Here is a 12,245-nt window from a genome sequence, read left to right on the forward strand (position 1 = left end):
GTTGTTATCGTTACCGTTGTTGTTGCCCGGCGCACAGCCGTTATGAACTCTACGATGACCGCGGCTAATCCACGTGGTGATCTACGCTCCGATCCTAGATCAACAGCAGCAGCCCGTCCGCAACTGTGAACCGCAGTTTGTCTACGAGCGTGACTGGCCCTTTGCGGCAACGGTGGCGGTCCCACCAAACCTCCGACAGTGTGTCCTAAGCTATGCAGTTGATGACGCTGAACTCGCTACTCATGTTCGACATAGTGTTTATCTTTTTCCTCTTTTTGGTTGGCGTGACGTGTTTGGTGTACTACCTGCCGCCGCCGGCCCTCAGTTCAATCCGTGGCCCCAACAAAGGTGCCACCAGCTCGAGCCAGTTGACCGCAACCTGCGGAACGACGACGACCTGCACGGGAGAAACGGTCCGCTTCCGGCGGTACAGTGTCGGTTCGCTGCTCAGTGCCAGTGACGTTGCGGTGGGGAACCACCGGTTTCACAATCCGACCGCCAGCCAAGAGGAACTGGTGGCCGACTGCGGTGGCCTGGAAGAGATCATAAGTCTGAGAGGATCACCGATCCTGGTGTCAACGACGCCACCTCCAGTGTCGATCTGTGCCTGCTGTGCGGAATACCAGCGGGAGCTGCAGCTGTTGAGGCAACACTTGATCGAGAATCCGCACGATCTAGCTCCGTTGTCCGCGGTGGAGGTGGAGTCGTCGTCGTCGTCGGCGGCAACGGGAATAGCCGGTGTAGACTACGTGCAGATCGAGATCGAGCGGACTGCCACCGACCCGGTGCCACCCTGTTGCTACGTCCGGGCGAAGGACTTCGATGTCCGGGAGTGTCACGGGCCGATTCATGATGTGTAGAGGTAAGTGTGCGTGTTCTTAGTTGATAAATGGTTTTATTGGTTCGGGTTTTGGACGATGTTTGAACTTGTGTTCTACCATTTCAACTATCAAAGCCAGTAGCGATAAGCCACAGCCAGTGGCCAGTATGAAGAATGCCCCTTGGTAGTGGTCCAGTTTAAGGGCACTGACGGAAGGTTGCTCATCATGATTCCTTTTATTGACGTTTCCGGTTTGAGCGATGAAGACTCCCTGGACGGCCGTTTCGTACCCTGCTTCAATCATGGCGCTGTTTGGAAAATTTGAACATAGAATGGGTTTAGTAATTTTGATTGCAATTGAGAAAGAGATGCCTACAGGATTTTCTTGTTCATGTGATCCCTTAGGGGAAGCCCTTTCTGCATGACAATTTGGACGAAGCTTTTGGCTACAAACTCTTCCAGAAGGTAGTAGTGTAACGGATAATCGCTGTGGACTGCCATGTAGCGGACGTGCATGCTGAAAAATTGAACAATTGATTGAAAATTATAAAGAGAGCGACTGAAAGTTGACCTATCGACTGAAAATTTACCAATGAAAAATTTACGACCTGACCAAATGAACAAATTTTACAGTTGAACCAATTGTTTAATTGATCCAATTGTCCAATTGAACTAATTGTCCAATGAAACAATTGAACCAATTGACTATATGAATCATATTTGAACAAATTGAACATTTGAATCATATGATCAATTGATCAAATGAACCAGTTGAAATTTTGAACAATTTATAAAATTGAACCAATTGAAAAATTTAACAAATTGACACCAACTACTGATCAAACCAACTGAACCAATTAACCATTTAAACGAACTGACGAATTGAACCAATTGGCAAATTGAACCAAATGAATCAATTAAACTAAATAACCAATTCAACAAATTGAACCAAATGGCAAATTAAACCAATTGACGATGTGAACCAATTGAACTAGTTGGCCAATTGGACCAATGGAATAATTGAACCTGTTGACAAATTCAAACCAATTGAACCAACGAAACTAAAAATCAAATTGAACCAATTTAACAATTGAACCAATTCTCCAATTGATTCAACTGTCCAAATGAACTAATTGTCCTATTAAAAAATTGATTAATTTAATCAATTGAACCAATTTAAACCAATTGAACAATTAGACAAACTATCAAATTGAAAGAATTAAACAATTCAATAAATTGAACAATCGAATTCAAATTAATTTTCAATTTTCAAATTCCAATGAATTGAACCAATCAAACCAACTGACCAGTTCAACCAAACAACCAAATTACACCAATTAAACCAATTGACCATTTCAAACAATTGACTAATTATAGCAATTCAACTAATGAACCAATTGACCTATTGAAACAATTGACCTATTGAACCAATTGAACTATTGAACCAATTGAACCAATTGACCAACTAAACCAATTGAACCAATTGAACAAATAAGCCAAATTACCAAATTAAAACAATTGACAATTGAACCAATTGAACAATTGCACCAATCATCCAATTAAATCAATTGACCAATTGCACCAATTATCCAATTAAATTAAATTGATCAATAAAATTCTTAAGATCTGATCAAATGAACTAATTGAAAAACTGAAGAACTGTAACAATTGAATCAAAAAACTAATTGAAAAAATTGACCAATCAATCCAATATAAACAATTAACCAGTAGAAGCAATGGAACAATGGAACCAATTGACCAATTGAATCAATTGACCAATTGAACAAATTTACCAATTGAGCCAATTGAACTAATTGACCAATTGAACCAATTGACCAATTGAACCAATTTACCAATTGAACCAATTGACCAATTGAACCAATTGACCAATTGAGCCAATTGACCAATTGAACCAATTGACCATTTGAACCATTTGACCAATTGAACCAATTGACCAATACAACCAATTGACCAATTGACCAATTGAACCAATTGACCAATTGAACCAATTGACCAATTGACCAACTTAACCAATTGAACCAATTGAACAAATAAACCAAATTACCAAATTCAAACAATTGACAATTGAACCAATTGCACAATTGCACCAATTATCCAATTAAATCAATATACCAATTATTCAAATTGATCAATAAAATTCTTAAAATTTGAATAATTGAACCAATTCAAAAATTGAACCGTTACAATTGAATCAAAAGACCAATTGAACAAATTTACCAATTAGTCCAATATAACCAATTGAACCAATTGACCAATTGAACCAATTGACCAATTGAACCAATAGACCAATTGAACCAATTGACCAATTGAACTTATTGACCAATTGAACCAATTGACCAATTGAACCAATTGACCAATTGAACTTATTGACCAATTGAACCAATTGACCAATTGAACCAGTTGACCAATTGAACCAATTGACCAATTGAACCAATTGACCAATTGAACCAATTGACCAATTGAACCAATTGACCAATTGAACCAATTGACCGATTGAACCAATTGACCAATTGAACCAATTGACCAATTGAACCAATTGACCAATTGAACCAATTGACCAATTGAACCAATTGACCAATTGAACCAATTGACCAATTGAACCAATTGACCAATTGAACCAAGTGACCTATTGTACCAATTGACCAATTGAACCAATTGACCAATTGAACCAATTGACCAACCCAAGCAACATTGCAAGTTTTATCGAGGTTTTAAAGCACTCTATAAGTTTAAATTATGGTCTACAGAACCCTCATATAACCATAATTGTTATTTGAGAATTGCACCAAATTGCCAATTGAACCAATTGACTAATTGAACCAATTGACGAATTGAACCAATTGACCAATTAAACCAATTGACCAATTGAACCAATTGACAAATTGAACCAATTTACCAATTGAACCAATTCACCAATTGTACCAATTGAATAATTGAACCAATTGACCAATTGAACCAATTGACCAATTGAACCAATTGACCAATTGAACCAATAGACCAATTGAACCAATTGACCAATTGAACCAATTGACCAATTGAACCAATTGACCAATTGAACCAATTGACCAATTGAACCAATTGACCAATTGAACCAATTGACCAATTGAACCAATTGACCAATTGAACCAATTGACCAATTGAACCAATTGACCAATTGAACCAATTGACCAATTGAACCAATTGACCAATTGAACCAATTGACCAATTGCACCAATTGACCAATTGAACCAATTGACCAATTGAACCAATTGAAAAATTGAACCAACTGACCAATTGAATCAATTGACCAATTGAACCAATTGACAAATTGAACCAATTTACCAATTGAACCAATTGACCAATTGAACCAATTTACCAATTGAACCAATTCACTGTGGCAAGATCGGACTTTCGGATTTATCCACTATAGTCTTAGACAGTTGAAAGTAGAATGTGAGTTTATTTTACCGGGTTCTTCAAATGTAAACTAGCATGGAGGGAAACGACACGTTAGGCTGTTTTGTAAACTATTTGGCGTACATACGCACGGAATTTATTGTGTACATATGGTAGCACTTAAATGGTCTCAAAATAAGGAAAAGGAAAAGGTTTTGGTGCTGACTCAGTGTTTTCTCAGTAGGTTAAGAATTTGGGTAATTGTTTCTATGTCAAGCTGAGTGAGTATTTAATTTATGATGTGTAATGGAATTATACTTCCCATGTGATGCATGGTCCGTAGTAAGGGATAAGGAATTATTCAAAAGGGTAATTTGTTGAGGTTAGTATTACTACATCACCAATTGTATCAATTGAATAATTGAACCAATTGACCAATTTAACCAATTGACCAATTGAACCAATTGACCAATTGAACCAATTGACCAATTGAACCAATTGACCAATTGAACCAATTGACCAACCCAAGCAACAATGCAAGTTTAATCGAGGTTTTAAAGCACTCTATAAGTTTAAATTATGGTCTACAAAACCCTCATGTAACCATAATTGTTATTTGGGAATTGCACCAAATTTCCAATTGAACCAATTGACCAATTGAACCAATTGACCAATTGAACCAATTGACCAATTGAACCAATTGATCAATTGAACCAATTGACATATTGAACCAATTGACCAATTGAACCAATTGACCAATTGAACCAATTGACCAATTGAACCAATTGACCAATTATTTTAAGTAATTTACCAAATGATCCAATTTGCCAATTGAACCAATTGACCAATGGAACCAATTGACAAAATGAGCCAATGGAACCAATGTATCCAATTGACCAATTGAAACAATTAACCCACATAACCAATTGAACGAATTGACCATTTAAACCAATTGATCAATTATTTTTAGTCATTTACCAAATGAACCAATTGACCAATTTAACCAACTGACTTATGGAATCAATTGACAAATTTATCCAATCGATCAATTGAACCAATTGACGAATTAAACGAATTGGACTAATGGAACCATTGAACCAACTATCCAATTTATTTGATTTTTGTTAAAGAGTGGTTTAAGTATTTCATTTTTAAATCTTAAAAAAATAGTTTATACAAATTACTCGATTTTAATTGCCGTGTTCATTTTTTCTATAAAGATTTTTTTCTTACAACTTTAAATCGTAATTTTCAATATAAATAACGTCTTAATATATATATTGAAAATAACGATTTAAAGTTATGATTTGTTAAAAAATCATCGAAACTGCCATTTTCAATATCTTTAATATACAAATTGACCGAATCCAAATGATTGATTGACCACATCATACACTTATTCAAATTTTTGGAAAAGAAGATATGAGTACAACTAAATCACTGATGAAAATAACAGAGTATATGTTAATAAATAGTAAAAGTAGGCAGGTATGTTAGAAAAGTAGGAAAGCTGAATAGCATTAGATCAGAGAGAATATCAAACCAAGAAAAGAAGACAGAAGGCTAAAAACAGAAAAGCAAACAAAGCAGAAATGCAATGAAGCAGAAAATCAGTAAAACGGACAAGGTAGACATTTTTTAAAACTTTATTGAGAAGATTTTTAGCCACTAGCCAGTTCATCTCCAACACAAGATGGAAATGCCGAATAGTTGAAATGTGCAAAATCTGAAAACAGGAATTCAGAAAGGCAGATTCATAGAGAAGTAGTGAAGCAGGCAATTAGATAAGCTGAAGGTAGCAAAAAATATAAGAAACGTTGACAATTGAACTGTATTTGATATTTTGAACTCTACAATTTCGCCTCATACTCACCGATTCCCAATAGTGGCAAACCGACCACTTTGCACCATCGCCAGACATGTATCGGTAGTGCACTCAACCCGTCGCTCCAGAATCCCATCGATGGCACTGCCATTCAATCGCTCCAGGTGAATCTGTAACACGGGAGCCAATTTAAATCCATCCAAAATACCGACACCGAGGGTTCGTTAGCATGTCATGCCGTGGCAAACTTTCCCGGCACCCTCAAGAAACAGAACCCCCGCCTCGGTAGCTTGCGAAGCGAAAGTGGAAAAGCTTGTTACTGCTTGAGTAACGAGTGGTAAAAATTGGTTTAATATTACCACAAAATTATCCGGGAAGCCAATCTCCAGTCCGGAGTCGATGAGCTCATCCAGGGTTGCGATTTGATGCTGGCTAGGAGGGCTCGTTAGGATGTCAATCATCTTGGATTGGTAAAAAATCGAAACGTGAATGCAGTACAGGCTCCACAGGGCGAACAACAGTCTGGAAAAGTTGAATTTGACTTTGAATTTATTTAACTGCGGTGGAAGGGCACATTAAAGGCATTTTCGAAGGGTTATAAATAAACTTTGTAATTAATTCATTCCGATCCAAAGCCGGCACTGTTACGGAGGATCGACTTGGGAGGAAGTGCAACGTTGTAAGAAGGAGCTAACTCTCGTGAGACCTGACGGAAAGCGATTTGGAAAGCAATTATGTGAAACGTAAATTACGCGTAACCGGGACGGGGTTAAATCTAGACAAAGTTTGGCGAGTAATGTTGCTGTGTAGTTTGGAAGTTTTTTTTTAAATGAATTTTGTACCGTGAAAAATCGATTTATAACGAAAATGGAGCCTCAGTCTTATCGGAGGTGGTGGGTTAGATTCGGTCAGTTCGGTCGAAGAAATTGACTCGAATTCTCTGGGCACAGAGTATCATTGTACTTGCCATACAATCTACAAATTCGTGCGTTGGTTGATATAGAAAGCTCTCAATGCATAACATAAGTTGAGAGCTGGCAAATGACTCGTAATAGAAGCGCAAAAAGCCTAGGAAGAAAGTAGGGTCCCATACAATTTTAATGATTCGCTAACTATAGTACAACAACAAATCAATTACGCAGCAAAAAGGAACACCGCATGAAAGTTTACGCTTCCAACTAATAGCTTAACATTGTACACTCTCAATTTATTTGAAAACTCTGCATTCCCGGCGGATCAAATTAGCAGCAATTACTTTTCTTTGCCGGTGTGAAATTTGCTCTATCACCGCCGAGACAATTTGTTTCATGCGTCCTCACATCCTTCAAACGAGTAAAAAAAAAAAAAAAAAAACCAGCGCGAACCAAACTCACATTAATTTGTGTTTTCAATTAAGACTTTATACTCCCCTCCAGGCATATTTACTCTTCGTCCCAGAAACACAAACCGACCCGTTGTTGGGTCCCTGTCACATGTGCGCCATTTGAGTGGGAACGAGCGATAGAACATCATGTTATTTATTGAAACAGTCAACAGAGGGCGAAAAAAACACGAGTCACCCCCATCCCCAGCTGCGCCGTCAGCAAGGATCAATTCGAGCCGGAGAAAGATGGAGTGGAGTTTGTTCGACATTTTAATTAAATTTCACTTTGGCGCGCTTTAATTTGATGTATGTGTGGGTGTGCGAGTGAGTGAGTACATGTACGATGCTCTGTGCTATTTGATCTTTCCATTGTACTACACCATCAGGCTGATACTGTTTTACAACGTGGACTAGATTCTCTTTGGAGCAGACTCACTTACAACCTCCCCTTCCTTTCGAAGGAACAAAAGCTGACAAGCTACGCCTGCCGGCGAAAAAGGATATCGATTACGTTCGACAGCCGTCGTATTTAGAGCTCAGTCTCAGTGCGCTCAACATGGGATGATCCCTCCGGAACTTGCGGAATTTACTTTGGGCAGCAGTTGATTTGACCTACATATCTTAGTGGAATTGAAGAATAGTGCCTAATGGGGTTTTCTTTTGCCGGTGAAAAGATGTGGACTTTTGGAAATTTTCACTATGTTTGCAAGCATTTTTTCTTTGCTCACTTGTTATCTTAGGCCTCCCTTAGCTCAGTTCGATAAAGGCGCAGCTACAAAGCAAGGCCATGCTGGAGGTGGATGGGTTCGATTCCCGGTCCGGTCTAGGAATTTTTTGCGTTGGAAAATTTCTCGACTTCTATGTACTTGCCACACAATTACACTGGAGTCGCTTTTTACGCGCGTGATACGTCCCGCGTAAAAAAAAACCGCGTAAATTCCGAAATCCGCGTAAAAAAAACCACGTTAAAAAAAACGTGTCAAAAAAACCGCGTAAAAAGCGACTCCAGTGTATGCTAATGCAAAAATGATACAGGCATCGAAAGCTTTTTTTATTTTTTTTTTATATCTTTATTAAGGAGACTTTCTCATCGAAAGCTCTCAATCAATAACAATGGAAGTGTATCTAGAACACTAAGTTGTGAGCACGCAGTAAGCTAATATGTGATAAGCAATACAGGGCTGATAGTGAGTATTTGATACAATAGTAGTAACTATAGTGACCAACATAACGAAAAAAGCGACCAAATAGTGATTTGAAAACAATAAAAAAGTGACCAATAGTAACATCTTTTGATCGGAATGATAGGAATGATTTGGATCCAATCGATCGTGGATTGCAACCTACTTTGAGAAATATTATAAACACACAACCCACCATCAACATGTTCAAGCTTCTTTAAAATAAAACAAATCGTTGAAGAATCCCATAAATTTATTTTAGAAGAATTTAGAGGGAGGAGGGGCATAGTGAACAGGTGGGGCATAGTGAGCATCCCGCAGTTTGGCCCTGGATCTCTAGCTGCATGAAACAAATCAACTGGTAGTAGGTTCAATATCATTAAGATATTGATTCTACCACCAATAAATTTGTTCCGAACGGCCGGAAGTCCAAGCTGGTGCACGGGATGCTCAGTCCCCCAGCTCAACACGGAACAAGTGAGCGTTTAACGAGTAGTGATTGGACATGAGGCGAGACATCATACGAATGAAGTCTCGACCCACATCCAACCCCTTGAACCAAAGACACTTCGACTCCTTAGGGATGATTGAATATAACCATCGTCCCAAACTCCCTTCACTCCATTTATTTTGCCAGCTGCCCGAGCAAAGTCGGTTAACAAAATGAAAGCAAATCGATATTAAAGATTGCAGTTCCTATCATAATGATTACTCATTTTGATTTCAATTGTCACGACATTAGTCTGATATCATATTGTGCTTTCATTATGCAGTCAAGACATTTTAAATGAAAGCAACTTAACTTGAAGTTCTGCTGTTAACGTCTTGTTTAAGATTTAAGTTAAGCTTATCTGTCGTTGAACTAACGATTATTGTTTAATTGTTTTGTTTAACACATTTTAGGTCATTCGCAACCAACTCGAGGTGACATTTGAGCTCAAGTCTTTCAGCGTGAGAAGCTTGGATGCTAACCATTTACACCAGGCCCGTATTGAGTCAAACATTATGAATGCAAAATCAGTAATCAAATTGATTTCATTGAAAGCAGGATTAGTTTTCCGTTTGCTTCAACAGTGTAAAATTTTGCTCTCATTTTTGATGTGTTAACCGTTAAGTCAACCAAAATGAGATCAAATGGAGTATTCAAAGTAAGTTACATCATAACAGCAAATTCTGATTTCAATTTGATCTCTAACTTTGCTCGGGTGGCGAGTGACTGTTGACGATAAATGAAGAAAAATTCGTCGTAGGCGATTTGTCGATCGTAAATATCGCCTTCCATAGCGCCCACCTTTGCAAGTGAGTCCGCCATCTCATTGCCCGGAATCGAGCAATGAGATGGGACCCATGCAAAGGTGATGACAAAAGATCTTAAAGATAAAGCACTTAGAAGCACTCGTATTTTCATGAGAAAATACGAGGAGTGCTTTACCGGCCTCATGGAGCGAATAGCCTCGACAGAACTGAGACTATCCGTAAAAATAAAATAATGATCTGGTGCAAGTGAGGCGATCGTTTCTAGCGTACAATGTATTGCCACCGCAACATATACGGAACAAGGAGCATGAAGCATTCGAGAGGCGCTATGAAATTCGTTATAAATACCAAAACCAGCGGACGCCTCTATTAGTGATCCATCTGTGAAGAACGATCTTGCGGAATCAACTTGGCCAAACTTTGCAGCGAAAATTGACGGAGCAATCATGGAACGGTGATGCTCTGGGATTCCGCGAATCTCTTGCGTCATGGATAAATCAAAATGAACAGAACTGTCGAAGTCGGAGAAGCAAACACGATAGGGATTATGCTGCGAAGGGCTGACATCCTGTGTTATGTACACGTAGTACAATGACATAAAACGAGTTTGAGGGTTTAGCTCAAGAAGCTTCTCAAAGTTTGCAATCACCAGTGGGTTCATAATTTCGGGTGAGGAGCCTGAGGGATAATTCCGAAAACCGATCAGAGAGTGGCAACATGCCCGCTAACACTTCGAGACTCATCGTATGAGTCGAGTGCATGCATCCTAACGCGATACGAAGACAGCGATACTGGATCCGTTCCAGTTTGATGATGTGCGTTTTAGCCGCCGACTGGAAGCAAAAGCTACCGTACTCTAAAACCGATAAAATCGTTGTCCGGTACAACGTTAGAAGATCTTGCGGATGGGCTCCCCACCACGTTCCGGTAATTTTTCGGAGAAAATTGATCCTTTGTTGGCATTTCCGCTTCAGATACTCAATGTGGGATCTCCAGGTGCATTTTGAATCGAACCAGACCCCAAGATATTTGAAGGACATGGAATGAGTGATCGGCTTACCCAAAAGTTGAAGCTTCGGTTGTGCTGGGCTATGCTTCCTAGAAAAAACGACCAACTCAGTTTTCTCCGTGGAGAATTCGATACCTAGCTGGATAGCCCAAGTAGACAAATTGTCTAAGGTATCCTGTAATGGTCCTTGCAGGTCGGCCTCTCTAGGTCCTGTCATAGACACTACTCCGTCATCTGCAAGTTGTCTCAGCGTGCAGTTGTCCCTTAGACAATTGTCAATTTCTCTGACGTAGAAATTATACAGAAGGGGGCTTAAACATGAGCCCTGGGGGAGACCCATGTAGCTAAATCGTGCAGCTGTAGAGTTTCCATGAGAAAAGCTCATATGTTTCTCTGACAGCAAATTGTACAAAAAGTTATTAATTAATGGAGAAAGGCCACAAGCGCGGAGTTTGTCTGAAAGGACTTCAACCGATACTGAATCAAAAGCCCCCTTAATATCCAAGAAGACAGAAGCCATTTGCTCTTTATTAGCAAAAGCCAACTGAATATCAGTGGAAAGCAACGCGAGACAGTCGTTCGTTCCCTTGCCCCTACGGAAACCAAATTGAGTATCTGAGAGTAGGTGGTTCAACTCAACCCATTTGTCCAGGCGAAAAAGGATCATTTTCTCCAACAATTTTCGAATACACGATAGCATCGCAATGGGACGATACGAATTGTGATCTGACGCGGGTTTTCCAGGCTTTTTAATGGCTATAACTCTCACCCGCCTCCAATCATCCGGAACAATATTAAGCTCCAGGAACTGACCAAACAAGTTCAACATGCGCCTCTTAGCGACGTCTGGGAGGTTCTTCAACAAGTTGAACTTGATTCTATCAGCCCCCGGAGCCGAATTGCCACACGAAAGGAGCGCGAGTGAGAGCTCCAGCATTGAAAAAGGCTGGCTGATCTCGTCTACCGAATTCGTCGTTTCGCGAGGAATCATCTGTGCTGGCACAGAATCAGGACATACTTTTCGCGCGAACTTGAGAATCCAACTATCGGAGTACTCCTCGCTCTCGTTGTTTGAAGACCGGTTACGCATCCTTCGCGCCGCATTCCAAAGCGTATTCATCGACGTTTCGCGCGATAATCCGTCCACGAATTGCCGCCAGTATCCGCGTTTCTTGGCTTTGATGAGGCTCTTGAGTTCGCGTTCAAGAGCCGAGTACGCTTCGAAATGTACGGGTGTTCACGTTTCCGGAAAAGCTTAAACGCATCGGACTTTTTACGATAAACCTCAGTGCATTGGTGGTCCCACGAAGGGGAAGGAGGTTTCCTACGGAAAGACGTTCCTGGAACCGGCCGAGATTGAGCTTGAAGCGCGCTGTCCAAGATCAGATTGGAGA

The 12,245-nt window shown here is 39.7% G+C and overlaps 1 protein-coding gene across 1 annotated transcript in view; it reads left to right on the top strand.

Moving 5' to 3' along the window:
* The first annotated feature begins 773 nt into the window (after positions 1-773).
* The window catches only part of LOC135711497 (uncharacterized), a 200,088-nt gene continuing 188,616 nt past the window's right edge, over positions 774-12,245 (top strand). Inside the window, exon 1 of the mRNA XM_065234352.1 lies at positions 774-862. The gene's annotated coding sequence lies outside the window, so the exon portion shown is untranslated. The remainder of the gene's footprint in view (positions 863-12,245) is intronic.

This window comes from Ochlerotatus camptorhynchus, unplaced genomic scaffold (genome assembly GCF_037179485.1).
Source record: "Ochlerotatus camptorhynchus isolate MF236.1 unplaced genomic scaffold, CSIRO-AGI_Acam_v1.1 ptg000433l, whole genome shotgun sequence".
Classification (NCBI taxonomy): domain Eukaryota; kingdom Metazoa; phylum Arthropoda; class Insecta; order Diptera; family Culicidae; genus Ochlerotatus; species Ochlerotatus camptorhynchus.